Below are 17,092 nucleotides of genomic sequence, written 5' to 3' on the forward strand. Positions count from 1 at the left end.
TCTGGACTCCCCGCCCATCGGGAACATCCTTCCAGCATCTAGTCTGTCCAGGCCTGACAGAATTTTATAGGTTTCGATGAGATCCCCTCTCAATCTTCTAAACTCCAGTGAGTATAAGCCCAATCGACGCAATCTCTCCTCATACATCATTCCTGCCATCCCAGGTATCAGCCTGGTGAATCTTCGCTGCACTCCTTCCATGGCAAGAACGTCCTTCCTCAGATAAGGCGACCAAAACTGCACACAATACTCAAGGTGCGGTCTCACCAAGGCCCTGTACAACTGTAGCAAGACATCCTTATTCTTGTACTTGAACCCTCTTGCTACGAAGGCCAACATACCATTTGCCTTCTTAACCGCCTGCTGCACCTGCATGCTTACCTTCAGCGACTGGTGCACAAGAACACCCAGGTCTCTTTCCACTTCCCCTTCACCCAATCTATTGCCATTCAAATAATAATCTGCCTTCCTGTTTTTGCCTCCAAAGTGGATAACCTCACATTTATCCACATTATAGTGCATTTGCCATGTTTCTGCCCAATCACCTAACCTGTCCAAATCGTACTGGAGTTTCATGACATCCTCCTCACAGCATACCCTCCCACCCAGCTTTGTGTCATCTACAAATTTGGAGATATTACATCCAATTCCCTCATCCAGATCATTAATATATATTGTGAACAGCTGGGGTCCTAGGACCGATCCTTGCGGTACCCCACTAGTCACTGCCTGCCACTCGGAAAATGACCCGTTTATTCCAACTCTTTGCTTTCTGTCCGCCAACCAGTTGCTAGGGGGATAGAATATAAAAATAGGGAGGTATTGCTTCAGTTGTACAAGGTGTTGGTGAGACCGCACCTGGAATACTGCATACAGTTTTGGTGTCCATACTTAAGAAAAGACATACTTGCTCTCGAGTCAGTACAAAGAAGGTTCACTCGGTTAATCCCTGAGGGGATGGACATATGAGGAGAGGTTGAGTAGATTGGGACTCTACTCATTGGAGTTCAGAAGAATGAGAGGCGATCTTATTGAAACATATAAGATTGTGAAGGGGTTGGATCGGGTGGATGCGGGGAGGATGTTCCCGATGATGGGTGAAACTAGAACTAGGGGGCATAGTCTTAGAATAAGGGGCTGCTCTTTCAAAACTGAGATGAGGAGGAACTACTTCACTCAGAGGGTGGTAGGTCCATGGAATATGCTGCCCCAAAAAGCTGTAGAAGCTACATCATTACATAAATTTAAAACAGAAATAGACAATTTCCTAGAAGTAAAGGGAATAAAGGGTTATGGGGAGCGGGCAGGAATTTGGACATGAGTCTAGATTCAGATCGGTCATGGCCCTGTGGGTAGCAGAGTGGGCCCAGGGGCCGTGTAGCCTGATCCTGCTCCTATTTCGTGTGTCTAATTCTGTTAGATTCAGGAGATGGTTCTGTGATAGTAGACTGGCGGTTAGGATCAGATCAGCCATGATCTTATTGAATGGCGGAGCAGGCTCGAGGGGCCGATTGGCCTACTCCTGCTCCTATTTCTTATGTTCTTATGTTCTCTATCCAAGTCAATACCTTGCCCCCAATCCCATGTGCCTTAATTTTGCACGCTAATTTCTTATGCGGGACCTTATCGAAAGCCTTCTGAAAGTCCAAATACACCACATCCACTGGTTCTCCCTTATCTATTTTACCAGTTACATCCTCAAAAAATTCCAGTAGATTAGTCAAGAATGATTTACCTTTTGTAAATCCATGTTGACTTTGTCCGATCCTGTCACTGCTTTCCAAGTGCTCTGCTATTACATCTTTTATAATGGACTCTAGCATTTTCCCCACTACCGATGTCAGGCTTACCGGTCTATAATTCCCCACTTTTTCTTTGCCACCTTTTTTGAATAGTGGGGTAACATTAGCTACCCTCCAATCCATGGGTACTGTTCCAGAGTCTATTGAGTTCTGGAAGATGACCAGCAATGCATCTACTATTTCTAGGGCCACTTCCTTAAGTACCCAGGGATGTAGATTATCAGGCCCATGGGATTTATCGGCCTTCAGTCCCATCAATTTTCCTAACACCATTTCCCTACAAATACTGATTTCTTTCAGTTCCACCCTTTCATCAGACCCTATGTTCCCCGATATTTCTGGGAGGTTATTTGTGTCCTCCTTTGTGAAGACAGAACCAAAATATGTATTTAGTTGGTCTGCCATTTCTTTGTTCCCCATTATAAATTCCCCCGATTCTGACTGCAAGGGACCTACGCTTGACTTCACCAATCTTTTTCTCTTCACATATCTATAAAAGCTTTTACAGTCAGTTTTTATGTTCCCTGGAAGCTTACTCTCATATTCTATTTTCCTTTTCTTAATTAATCCCTTTGTCCTACTTTGTTGAATCCTGAACTGCTCCCAATCCTCAGGATTATTGTTTTTTCTGGCCAATTTGTATGTCCTCTCCTTGGATCTTATGCTATCCCTAATTTCCCTTGTTAGCCATGGTTGAGTCACCTTTTTTGTTTTATTTTTATGCCAAACTGGGATGAACAACTTCTGTAGTTCATCCATTCAGTCTTTGAATGTTTGCCATTGCCTATCCACCGTCAACCCTTTGAGTGCCATTCCCCAATCAATCCTACCCAACTCGCTCCTCAGACCATCGTAGTTTCCTTTATTTAAATTGAGGACCCTAGTTTCTGAGTCAACTACTTCATTCTCCATCTTAATGAAGAATTCGATCATATTATGATTGCTCCGACCCAAGGGGCCTCGTACAACAAGATTGCTAATTAATCCTTTCTCGTTACATAATACCCAGTCTAAGATGGCCTGATCCCTGGTTGGTTCCTCGACATATTGGTCCAGGAAACCATCCCGTAAACACTCCAGGAATTCCTCCTCCACAGTATTGTTACTAATTTGGTTAGCCCAATCTATATGTAGATTAAAGTCACCCATGATGACTGCTGTGCCCTTATTGCACGCTTCTTTAATTTCCCTTTTAATGCCATCCCCAACCTCCGCCTTACTGTTTGGAGGTCTATATACCACTCCCACTAATGTTTTTTTCCCCTTAGTATTTCTCAATTCTACCCATACAGATTCCACATCATCAGAGCTAATATCCTTCATTACCATTGTGTTAATCCCTTCTTTAACCAGTAATGCTACCCCACCTCCCTTTCCTTTTTGCCTATCTTTCCTGAATATCGAATACCCCTGGATGTTGAGTTCCCAGTCTTGGCCATCCTTGAGCCACGTTTCCGTAATCCCAACCAAATCATATTCGTTTACCTCTATTTGCGCAGCCAATTCATCCACCTTATTACAAATGCTCCTCGCATTAAGCCACAAAGCCTTCAGGCTTCTGAGATGGGATGGTTTGATAAGACAAGTTGTAAACACAACAAGCTTTGAAATGGGAATTGATTGTTAATGCTAAAACAATGGCCCTATTGAAAAAGCAAAGGCTTTGGAACCAACACAATGGACTGACCCAAGTAAAATGTTAGAAACTGACACTTTGAACAGGAACAGAATATTAAAAAACCATGTGCCTTTGTAAAAGTAACATCAAATAAGACAGGAAACACGATTAAATGTGCAACCAATTGAGATAGCTAGAAAACAAGCAAACACCCGGGTTAAAGTGGTTTTGATTTACATGTAGTAAATATGATACCTGCAGAACACTTTGAAGATATGACTTCAATAGATGCACCAAGCAATTACATTGTTTTTGTATTGAACTTGGAACACCACGGAGTCACAACGTCTGCTGAAACCAGTTAAGCCAATATTAAGAATTGAATGAAAGTTCTTCGATAAGAATGACATCAAATAAATACTACTGTCATATTGTTTTTATGAAAACTATTGACCACCTAAAGGTAGAGACAGAAGTCTGAGAGTTGGCAGCTGAAATGGCAGTAAGAATAGAAAGAATTCAACAGAGAATGAATAAGATAATTAGCTTACATCAGCAGAAAACTTCAAAGAATATACCATTCAAAAAAGGGTATAAAAGTAAGAGCTTTTCAAACAGAAAGCCAGAAGTCGCTGGAGACGGGCAAGCAATTCTCGGCTTCAGAACCACTCTGTAAGCCTACAACTCTGAATCTCGGGTAATCAAGGTATTTGATTTTAGTGGATATTCTGGATTAAAAATAAGTAGAAGTGTGGAAATGTAATGAAGTTAAGATTTGAGAATAAGGATCTCTGATAAGAAATGTAAGCTATTTGTATTTTGAATTGTTAATGTTGCGACTGACTCAACAGCTGTTAAATGAATGTCGGCTCTTAAATAAATCTATATATTTTTAGAATTGTCTCACAGAGTATTTCTGTATCAATCTCGCGAACCCTATTTCTGTACACGTAACCATTTTGATTGTGATGCACTTTGTATTGTGAAGTGAACAGAGTTTTGTTAGGGATTTCTGTTTAAAATCATATAACAACTTAGCCTAGTTAGCTGTTCAAATCCTTATTGCAGGTTGGATATGAAAATCTAAACCAATCAATAAAGTAATCAGCACCACAAAATTAATTTGTCTGATGTGTTGTTTTCAACCTAAAAGTGAAGTACCCCACTGACAGGTATACAGCAAGAGTACATCAGGTAGGCCTACTATACAACAGAGAAAATTGTTCAAGACTTATGTTGATTCATTTTTAAACTTCATAAAAGGTGTAATTGTTCCTTTCATTTTATGATTACAGCACGTCACCCACATTATGTTATTAATCATCGAGAACTCTAGTTGGTTCTGTCATTATCCCTTCTCTCTTTCACCTCCTGTATCTATTTGTCCTCCTGCCTGCCCACCCCCCCCCCCCACCCCTGTCCCCCACCAGTTCATTTTACAGTTTTTGGGTGTTTCTCTCATCCCTCCCGAAAGAATTACAGAAACATTTTGGCTGAATAAATAAACACACGAAGAGAAAGTAACTTCAGATACCTACAACGAGAGACTGAAGCCGAATTTGTTTACGTTAGAGAAGGTAAGACTAAGAGAGGATGTTAAAAGTTCAAAATCTGTCATGAAAGGGGTGGTGTCATTATGGTACTGTATCAGAAGGCACTTTACTAGTTACAAATGGAAACTGTCATTACGTCTAACACTGCTGATGATTTCATCTTAGCTTTTATTAACATTAAGATACAAACATGAAGGCCATGTGATAACTATTCATATTACAGCAGAGAAAAGGCTGGAAATTATTGTTGACAATATTAGCAGCCAAATGCTTAATTTGCTCATATGACATTCTTCTGTCCTCAATTTAAAAAAAGGCATTGACCCATTCAGTTCTTCCCCATTTGAACCCATTCAAATTGTCTCCTCACTGACTTCCCAACGGGTCATAAACTCCTCCAGATCGCCACAGCCTGAAAACTATCACCATTTTGCTCACCCTTCACCCCATTTTTGTTAACCTCCATTTGTTCTTCAACCTCCAATGCAGCGATGTTCAAATCTTTGTCTTCTTTCAGAAATCCCTCCATGGCCACACTCTATTCCCATCTCTGCAACCTCCTCCAGCCCTGTGCCCACTCTTGCAACCTCTACTCTTTCAAGTCTGCGGCACTGTACGTCACTTCCTCTGCTCCACCGTTGGTGTCAGAGCTTTCAACTGTCTCGCCCCTATACTCTGGAAGTTTTTTCCTAATCCTCTCCACCTTGCCTCACCTTTTTCCACCTTCAAAAGTATCCTTCAAAGTTACCTCTTCAACTGTGCTTTTAGTCACCTCCCCTAACTCTACTCCGACCTCCTTCTTGCTTCTGGTTGCACATGAAGGTGCCTGATAAGGGGAAGGCTTATTGATTAAAGATACTATTACAACATTAGTGAGAGAGGATATATGTAGGGGAAAGCAAGAGACTGTATGGTTAGAATTGAGGAGAGGATTTTTTTGTCTTTTAATACTCCTGTGAAGCACCCTGGGACATTTTACTATGTTAAAGGCACTATATAAATACAATTTGTTGTTGTTAACTTAAAACAGTAATGGGAGTTGTCTACAGGCTTGATAGCAGCAATTAAGTGGCAGAATGTACTAATGCAGAAATTAGAGGGGCTTGTAGCAAGAGCAGAGTTGTTTTAATTTTCATATAGATTGGGAAGAGCAAAGTAGCGCAAGTCAAAAAGGTGGTGAATTTCTTGATATTTTTCTGGAGCAATATGTTCTAGAACCAAGAGGGCAGGCCATACTAGATTTAGTCATGAGTCATGAGTAATGAGCCATAATATGATCAAATGCAATAAAATTCAATGTCAGGTTTGAAAAGGAGAAACTTAACACAGTTACTAAGGCCAGAATTTCCCAGGGAGTCAGCAGATGGGATCGCGGTGGGTCGGGTGAGAAATTTGATTTTTTTGACAGCGGGTCGGGTCCCCGCTGTCAACCTGCTGCAATGCACCTTTCCCAATGGCGAGTGTGTGATCTCTGATCCGACCCGACCCATAGAGGCAGGTGACCCAATTAAACCAATTATTGGGTCGTTGGCAGACCCTTAATAATGCTTTTAACCTTACCTTTTAACTTTAACTGCTCGCCCACGGGGTCCACGCTGCTCGGGGACCATGTCTGTGAACCTGAGGTGGGAGTTGAATGGCCATTGAATCAGCTGATTAGATTACAGCTTGAAATGTGCTATAAAAGTTCCCATCTCACAGCTGTTCTCTTTCCAAGCACAGAAGCTGTTTGTTACTGCATTGGAAAGACAGATTTAGCTTTATGCAGGCTGCAAGTGCTTGGAGCAAACTCTCTATCCAGTGTCACCTCAATGGAACAGCTTCTCTCACCACTGACAGATTGCTTCTGTCATCTCAACTTCACCTGCCATCCATTCCATCAGAATGGTTACCGTTTATACTCTCTCACCTTGGTCATCAGAACCCCACCACGATCAGCCCCAACACCAGCAGAACAAAGGCACACCAGCAGCACCAACAACAACACCAACCTTCTCCGCAATCAACTGATGCTGCACAGGATAGAGGGCATCAGCACCTGACCACATTGCTGCCTGGGAGACCAGGGATTGCCTCACCATGGCCAGATTTACTTCACTTGGCACTGTACACCCCGGCTGCCACATGATGCGCCAGGTTGGCACCACCCCACACCAACACCATAAAGCATCCCTACAATGTCCAAGCCATTCCTTTCACACTCATTACCATTGTGGTGGGGGCGGGTACCGTTATGTCTCACCATTCACTGCAACTCACTAAGCCACTTCCAAAGGTGCACACAAATCTGTCCAAGAATGCAAAGTGTTGCAAATAACGGTTTCAATGTTTAACAGCACATTAACAGAAACTTTACATGAACATTGGATTGGATAAAACACCCAAGTGGCTACCCTTGTGTGTTGCTAGTTGGTATGATTGCACTAGGATGAGGGTGAGTGTGAGGGGTGGCTAGTGAGATGGGGATTTGATAATGTAGATAGAGAGAGAGAGGGATGGGTGGAGGTGAAAGGTAAGTTGGTGTGAGTAAGCATGTGCAGAAATAGGGTTAGGAAAGCAGAGTGATGAGGATGTGATTGTAAAGGAATGAGCCACACCTATTCAGAAAAAATACAACATTCCTATAAACAGAATTCTGACTTTATTAAAACATGATAAACTGGGTTTAAAAATCTAAAAGCCTCAATGACACAAAGCTGTAAATTCAGGCTTTTGAGATAAGATGAGCTGTTGACACAAAGCTGTAAACAGAATACAGGCTTTTGAAATGGGAATTGGTTGTTGACACTGAAACAATGGCCCTATTGAAGCAAAGAGTTGGCGCTTCCAGAAAGTCTGAGCTTTGGGAAGAACACAATACTATAACCCAGTTAAATTGTTTTAAACCAACACTTGGTAAACAAGCACATGAAAGAGCACAATGGTATAACGTTAAGGTGTCATAAACCAACACATCGGGAAACAGAAACACAGAACATTAAAGAACCATATGCCTTCATAAATATGACATCAAATGAAAGACAGGAGACATAAGTCTGTAATACAACCCATTGAGGTAGCTAGGAAGACAATCATGTACTCGGTTGAAGTGTTTTTAATTTACATGTTGTAAAAGTTACAAACAGAAGACTTTGTAAATATGACATCAATAGATGCACCAAGCAATCACATGGTTTTTGTATTGAACGTGGAACACATAGGAGACGCGAAGTCTGCTTACAACCAGCTAAGGTGATTTAAGAATTGAATACAAGGCCTTCGTAAAAATGGCATTAAATAGATACATCTGTTATAACCGCTTTTTATGATAAGTTTTGAACACCTACACAGCAGACAGAATTCTGCAAGCTAACAGCTGAATTGACAGTAAGAATAGAAAGAAGTTAACAGAAAGATGACTAGAGATAATTAGCATACATCAGCAGAAAACTTCAAAGGATATACCACTGAATAAAAGGGTATAAAATATAGAACTTTCAAATAGGAAAACAGAAGTTGCTGAAAGAGGCAAAGCGATTCTCAGCTTCAGAGACAGGCTCTGAAAGCCTACTCCCCTTTGAGTCTCGGGTAATCAAAGGTATTTGATTTTGGTGGATATCCTGGATTAGAAATAAGTAAGAAATGTAAAAATGTAACAAAGTTAAGATTTGAGAATAAGGATGTCTGAGAATACGAATTGTAAGCTATTTGTATTTTGAACTGTTAATGTTGCAACTGAATCACCAGCTGTTAACTACATGTCAGTTCTTTAATAAATCTACATATTTTTAGAATTGTCTCACATAGTACTTCTGTATCAAACTCGCAAACTCAATCTCTGTGCACTCTTTGGTGAGGAGTTGCAGAATTCTGGGGGAGTTTTCCAGACCCTCATAATATCTGGAAGGTTACAGTCTAGTTAAACTTATTAAAAGTGCTATCTGGAGGACGGTAACATCATCAAGTCGTTCCTTTCCTTTAGGGAGAGATAGTCTGGACCTTTAGACCCAATTAAGTGTCTTATAGGGTTCAGCTATCTCTAACTTTAGTTGAAGGTGAACGTCTGGGGAATACGCCTGATCCGGGGTAGCCCGAAAAGGGCTAGTACTAGTAATTATCCCTTCAGTGATGAGAGGCACAGCAGGATGAAGGTGAGTGTGGCTTTGCAGTAATGTTTCATGATCTAATGAGATGATTGAAAGGTTTGTGCCACTGCACCCAGGTCCTCCTGACGACATCCCTGCTTGTGCCCTCCTGTGTAATGTACAACCAGATTATTTTGGTCTCCTGGGTAGGTCTCTTCCGCCCATCAGAAGGGAAGAGGACCTCCCTGCGTGCTCTGACTCCCTCCATAAGCATATGGAGGGAGTCATGGGAGAACCTGGGTGCAGCCCTGCACCTCTGTGCAGTCACTGTCGGTGTTTGCAGCAAGTCAATGCTGTAGAACACTGACAGCACAAATGTCAAAAGAAATGTGGCCATGGTCTCTTTAAGACTTTCCAGGGGAAGGCAGCAGCAGCCAACTTCCTGGCACCAGGGGTGGCTCTGCTGCATAGGACGGGAGGAAAAAGAGGGGTAGAGCTACAGCAATAGGGGATTCTATTGTAAGGGGAATAGATAGGCGTTTCTGCGGCCGCAAACGAGACATAAGAACATAAGAAATAGGAGCAGGAGTAGGCCAATCAGCCCCTTGAGCCTGCTCCGCCATTCAATAAGATCATGGCTGATCTGATCCTAACCGCCAATCTACTATCACTGAACCATCTCCTGAATCTAACAGAATTAGATACACGAAATAGGAGCAGGATCAGGCTACATGGCCCCTGGGCCCGCTACGCTACCCACAGGGCCATGGCCGATCCGAACCTAGACTCATGTCCAAATTCCTGCCCGTTCCCCATAACCCTTTATTCCCTTTACTTCTAGGAAACTGTCTATTTCTGTTTTAAATTTATGTAATGATGTAGCTTCTACAGCTTTTTGGGGCAGCATATTCCATGGACCTACCACCCTCTGAGTGAAGTAGTTCCTCCTCATCTCAGTTTTGAAAGAGCAGCCCCTTATTCTAAGACTATGCCCCCTAGTTCTAGTTTCACCCATCATCGGGAACATCCTCCCCGCATCCACCCGATCCAACCCCTTCACAATCTTATATGTTTCAATAAGATCGCCTCTCATTCTTCTGAACTCCAATGAGTAGAGTCCCAATCTACTCAACCTCTCCTCATATGTCCATCCCCTCATCCCCGGGATTAACTGAGTGAACCTTCTTTGTACTGACTCGAGAGCAAGTATGTCTTTTCTTAAGTATGGACACCAAAACTGTATGCAATATTCCAGGTGCGGTCTCACCAGGATGGTATGTTGCCTCCCTGGTGCAAGGGTCAAGGATGTGTCAGAGTGGCTGCAGAACATCTTCGAAGGGGAGGGTGAACAGACAGTTGTTGTGGTGCATATAGGTACCAACGATATAGGTAAAAAATGAGATGAGGTCCTAAAAGCTGAATATAGGGAGTTAGGAGGTAAATTAAAAAATAGGACCTCAAAAGGTAGTAATCTCAGGATTGCTACCAGTGCCACGTGCTAGTCAGAGTAGAAATAGAAGAATATTTCAGATGAATATGTGGCTAGAGGAATGGTGCCAGGGGGAGGGATTCAAATTCCTGGGACATTGGAACCGGTTCTGGGGGAGGTTGGGACCAGTTCAAACCGGACGGTTTGCACCTGGGCAGGGCCAGGACCAGGACCGATGTCCTAGGGGGAGTGTTTGCTAGTGCTCTGGGGCAGGGTTTAAACTAAAATGGCAGGAGGTTGGGAACCTGAGCAGGGGGACAGAGGAAAGGGAAACAAGGATAAAAGCAAAAGATAGGAAGGAGAACAACAAAAGTGGCAGAGAAATCAACAGTTTAAATCAAACATGACCACAGTAAATAATAATTCTAATAGGTCTAAGAGCGTTAAAAAAACAAGCCTGAAGGCTTTGTGTCTTAATGCGAGGAGCATTCGTAATAAGGTGGATGAATTAGCTGCGCAAATAGAGGTAAATGAATATGATTTGATTGGGATTACGGAAACATGGCTCCAGGGTGGCCAAGGCTGGGAACTCAACATCCAGGGGTATTCAATATTCAGGAAAGATAGGCAAAAAGGAAAGGGAGGTGGGGTAGCATTATTGGTTAAAGAAGGGATTAAACACAATTGTAAGGAAGGATATTAGCTCTGATGATGTGGAATCTGTATGGGTAGAACTGAGAAATACCAAGGGGCAGAAAACATTAGTGGGAGTGGTACATGAACCTCCAAACAGTGTTGCGGATGTTGGGGGTGGCATTAAAAGGGAAATTAGAGAAGCGTGCAAAAAGGGCACAGCAGTCATCATGGGTGACTTTAATCTACATATAGATTGGGCTAACCAAATTAGTAACAATACTGTGGAGGAGGAATTCCTGGAGTGTTTACGGGATGGTTTCCTGGACCAATATGTCGAGGAACCAACCAGAGATCAGGCCATCTTAGACTGGGTATTATGTAACGAGAAAGGATTAATTAGCAATCTTGTTGTACGAGGCCCCTTGGGTCGGAGCGACCATAATATGATAGAATTCTTCATTAAGATGGAGAATGAAGTAGTTGACTCAGAGACTAGGGTCCTGAATTTAAATAAAGGAAACTACGATGGTCTGAGGCGCGAATTGGGTAGGACTGATTGGGGACTTTCACTCAAAGGGTTAACGGTGGATAGGCAATGGCAAACATTCAAAGACCGCATGGATGAACTACAGAATTTGTTCATCCCAGTTTGGCATAAAAATAAAACAAAAAAGGTGACTCAACCGTGGCTAACGAGGGAAATTAGGGATAGCATAAGATCCAAGGAGAGGACATATAAATTGGCCAGAAAAAGCAGTAATCCAGAGGATCCTAGCAGTTTAGGATTCAACAAAGGAGGACAAAGGGATTAATTAAGAAAGGGAAAATAGAATATGAGAGTAAGCTTTCAGGGAACATAAAAACTGACTGTAAAAGCTTTTATAGATATGTGAAGAGAAAAAGATTGGTGAAGTCAAGCGTAGGTCCCTTGCAGTCAGAATCAGGGGAATTTATAATGGGGAACAAAGAAATGGCAGAACAATTAAATACACATTTTGGTTCTGTCTTCACAAAGGAGGACACAAATAACCTCCCAGAAATGTCGGGGAACATAGGGTCTGATGAAAGGGAGGAACTGAAAGAAATCAGTATTTGTAGGGAAATGGTGTTAGGGAAATTGATGGGATTGAAGGCCGATAAATCCCCAGGGCCTGATAATCTACATCCTAGGGTACTTAAGGAAGTGGCCCGAGAAATAGTAGATGCATTGCTGAACATCTTCCAACATTCGATGGAATCTGGAACAGTACCCATGCATTGGAGGGTAGCTAATGTTACCCCACTATTCAAAAAAGGTGGTGGAGAGAAAACAGGGAATTACAGACCGGTAAGCCTGACATCGGTAGTGGGGAAAATGCTAGAGTCCATTATAAAAGATGTAATAGCAGAGCACTTGGAAAACAGTGACAGGATCGGACAAAGTCAACATGGATTTACAAAAGGTAAATCGCGCTTGACTAATCTACTGGAATTTTTTGAGGATGTAACTCGTAAAATAGATAAGGGAGAACCAGTGGATGTGTGTATTTGGACTTTCAGAAGGCTTTCGATAAGGTCCCACATAAGAGATTAGCATGTGAAGTTAAGGCACATGGGATTGGGGGCAAGGTATTGACTTGGATAGAGAACTCGTTGGCAGATAGAAAGCAAAGAGTTGGAATAAACGGGTCTTTTTCCGAGTGGCAGGCAGTGACTAGTGCGGTACCGCAGGGATCGGTCCTTGGACCCCAGCTATTCACAATATATATTAATGATCTAGACAAGGGAACTAGATGTAATATCTCTAAATTTGCAGACGACACAAAGCTGGGTGGGCGTGTGTGCTGTGATGAGGATGCCGAGAAACTACAAGATGATTTGGACAGGTTGGGTGATTGGGCAGAAGCATGGCAGATGCAATATAACGTGGATAAATGTGAGGTTATCCACTTTGGTGTCAAAAACAGGAAGGCAGATTATTATCTGAATGGCAATAGATTGGGAGAAGGGGAAGTGCAACGAGACCTGGGTGTCCTTGTGCACCAGTCACTGAAGGTAAGCATGCAGCAGGCGGTTAAGAAGGCAAATGGTATGTTGGCCTTCATAGCGAGAGTGTTTGAGTACAGGAACAAGGATGTCTTGCTGCAGTTGTACAGGGCCTTGGTGAGGCCACATCTTGAGTATTGTGTGCAGTTTTGGTCGCCTTATCTGATGAAGGATGTTCTTGCCATGGAAGGAGCTCAGCGAAGATTCACCAGGCTGATACCTGGGATGGCAGGAATGATGTATGATGAGAGATTGGGTCGATTGGGCTTGTACTCGCTGGAGTTTAGAAGAATGAGAGGGGATCTGATTGAAACTTATAAAATTCTGGCAGGACTGGACAGACTAGATGCAGGGAGGATGTTCCCGATGGTCGGGGAATCCAGAACCAGGGGTCACCGTCTAAGGATAAGGGGTAGGCCTTTTAGGACAGAAATGAGGAGGAATTTCTTCACCCAGAGATTGGTAAACCTTTGGAATTCTCTACCACAGAAGGCAGTAAAGGACAATTCATTAAATATATTCAAGAAGGAGTTGGATATATTTCTTAAGGCTAAAGGGATCAAGGGGTATGGGGAGAAAGCAGGGACCGGGTACTGAACTTGGATGATCAGCCATGATCACATTGAATGGCGGAGCAGGCTCGAGGGGCCGAATGGCCTACTCCTGCTCCTAACTTCTATGTTTCTATGTTTCTATGAAACCGGCTGATGACGTGTCATGAATGGTGTCACCAGACCCACTTCCTCTAATTGGCCCGGGAAATGCGTTGGGTGGGCTTAACAAGCCCGATCAACGTAAATTCATTTTCCAGAGTGGGATGGAGCCAGCAGCGGGGCCACAACCCGTAACCGACACTGCCTGTATTGGACCTGCCGAGGTAAGGAAAATCTCGGCCTAAGATTCTAGATTTTGACAGGGCTAACTTTAACGGGATGAGACAGAGACTGACAACAGCAAACTGGTCAAAACTGTTAACAGGTAAAACTACTGATGAGCTTTGGGAGGTGTTCAAGTAAGAATTTAGTTTAATACAGGACCAGTAAACACCCCTAAGGAGCAAGAGCTCTACTTATCAAATAAACTAGACATGTTTGACAAAAAAGATGAGAGATAACATAAAGCTAAAGTAAAGAGTATAAAGAATAATGTAGATGCAGGGGACTGGGAGAGATATAAAGAACAGCAAAGGAAGACAAAAATGATAGTAAGAGCTGCAAAAAGGAATACAAAAAGAAACTTGGGAGAGATATCAAGATTAACACAAAACGTTGTTACAATTATATTAGAAGGAAAAGGTTATTCAAGGGTAATGTGGGTCCTTTAAAAACCGATGCGGGTAATATTACAACTGAAAATAAGGAAATGGCAGACTGGTTGAATAATTACTTTGTGTCAGTCTTCACAGTAGAGGAAGAGGATAATATGCCTGACATTCCAGGGAAACTAATAATGAATTAAGGACTGGAACTCACTTAAGTTAACGTAAGCAAGAAAACAGTATTGGAAAAATTAATGGCACTAAAGACTGACAAATCCCCAGGACTTGATGGTTTCCACCCCAGGATTTGAAAAGAAATAGGTAAGGAAATTGTAGATGCTTTAGCCATAATTTTTCAAAGCTGTCTCAGTTCAGGAATTGCCCCTTTGGATTGGAAAATTGCAAATGTAACATCATTATTTAAGAAAGGTGGGAGAGAAAAAGCAGGACATTATAAACCTGTTGGTCTAACATCTGTTGTGGGGAAGTTACTGGATTATTATATTTAAGGATAAAGCGACTGAGCATTTAGAGAAATTTGAGCTGATTAGAGAGAGCCAACATGGATTTGTAAAGGGTAGGTCAGGTCTAACAAACCTAGTTGAAATTTTTGAGGAAGTAACTAATGTAGTAGATAGGGGAATGTTTATGAATGTAGTTTATATGGACTTCCAGAGGCATTTGTTAAGGTTCCACATAAGAAACTCAGCTAAAATCAAAGCTGATAGAATTGAAGGCAAGTTGTTGACCGGGTTAGGAGGTGGGTTAGGTGATAGAAGACAGAGAGTAGGGGTAATGGGTATGTACTCAAATTGGAAAGACGTGATTAGTGGTGACATGAATCAGTCATTCATGAAAGACTTATGAAATAATACTGAGCGGCCTACGGGTGGCGCTGTCCAGGGAGACTATAAATACTCGGGCACAGGCCCAGCTTGCGCAGGACATTCTTAATAGGAACTAGTGAAGGACACAACTAGACCTCCATGTTGTAAAACAGTTGATTAAAGCTTTGTTTAATGCTTAGACCAAGTGCCTAGTAGTTTTCTTACATCAAGAGGTGTCCCACAAGAATCTGTGCTGGGGCCTCAACTATTCACTATATTTATTAATGACTTAGATAACACAATAGAGAGTCATATATCCAGGTTTGCCGATGACACAAAGATTGATGGTGTAGATGTGAACATAAAATTACAGAGACATTGATAGATTAAGTGAGTGGGCTGTGGTAGATGGATTCCAATGTAGGTAAATGTGAGGTCATCCATTTTGGACCAAAAAAGGACATATCCGAGTGTTATTTAAATTATGAAAAGCTAGGAACAGTGGAGGTCCAAAGAGATGTCCATATACACAGATCACTAAAATGTCATGATCAGGTACAAAAAATAATCAAAAAGGCTAATGGAATGTAAGCCTTTATAAATAGAGGGCTAGAATATACAGCGATACAAAGCCCGGGTTAGACCACAGCTGGAGTACTGTGTACAGTTCTGGGCACCGCACCTTGGAAAGGTCTTGGAAGGAGTGCCGCACAGATTCACCTGAATGTTACCAGGGCTCCAAGGGTTAGATTCTGAGGAGAGATTATATAAACTGGGTTTGTATTCCCTGGAATATAGAAGGTTAAGGGGTGATTTGATTTAGATTTTTAGAATTTTGAACGGAAGTGACAGGGTAGATAGAGAGAAACTTTTTCCGCTGGTGGGGGAGTTTAGGACAAAAAAAACACATAAAATCAGAGCCAGGCCATTCAGGAGAGAAGTTAGGAAACACTTCTTCATGCAAATGGTGGTAGAAGTATGAAATTATCTCCCACAAAAAGCAATAGATGCTAGCTCAATTAATAATTTTAAATCTGAGAGCGATAGATTTTTGCTAGACAAGGGTATTAAGGGATATGGAGCCAAGGCAGGTGGATGGAGTTAGGATACAGATCAGCCATGATCTCATTGAATGGTGGAACAGGCTCGAGGGGCTGGATGGCCTACTCCTGTTCCTATGTTCTTAAGTAAGGGACTGTATAAATCACTGCACAAGGTGCTATACTGTACGAGTCACTACATAACTCACTGTACAAAGCACTGCCTAAGTTCCTGTAGAAGTCACTATATAAGGTAACAACAGAAAATGTTGGAAACACTCAGCAGGTAAGGCAGCATCCGTGGAGAGAGACACAGAGTTAATCTGTTTCTCCCTCCATGGATGCCGCCTGACCTGCTGAGTGTTTGCAGCATTTTCTGTTGTTATTTCAGATTTCCAGCATCCGCAGTATTTTGCTATTGTATTACTATATAAGGTGTTGTATAAGTCATGATAAAAGTCATTGTAATATGCACTGCATGAGTCATGTAACTTGTACAAAGTGCTGTCTAACTGGCTGTATATCAGGCATTGTACAAGTTACTATGTAAGTCCTTGTATAAGGTACTGTGTAAGTCACTATATAAGGTGCTTTATAAGTTGCTTATATAAGTCTAAGTTGATGTTTAAAAATTAATATGCAGCCATTAACATTTTTTTAACTTGATGCGGAATGAGACCATCAAGCTACCAGTCTTCAAGTTTGGCTTTCATCCATTTTATTTACAAAAACAAATAAAATAATCCTCAAGTGTATAACAATTTACGTGAGTTCCCTGCTTACAGTTGTGAAAAATCCATAGATAGCTCGTGTTGCTGGCCCAGACATGTCAGAGAGACA

General features: G+C 42.0%; 1 protein-coding gene across 8 annotated transcripts in view; it reads right to left on the reverse strand.

The window, feature by feature from the left end:
* The window catches only part of ptprt (protein tyrosine phosphatase receptor type T), a 1,756,894-nt gene that overhangs the window by 1,038,891 nt on the left and 700,911 nt on the right, over positions 1 to 17,092 (reverse strand). The gene's annotated exons all lie outside the window — the stretch shown is intronic.

The sequence above is a fragment of the Somniosus microcephalus genome, chromosome 13 (assembly GCF_052327205.1).
Source record: "Somniosus microcephalus isolate GS21.2 chromosome 13, FLI_Smic_1.0, whole genome shotgun sequence".
Lineage (NCBI taxonomy): Eukaryota > Metazoa > Chordata > Chondrichthyes > Squaliformes > Somniosidae > Somniosus > Somniosus microcephalus.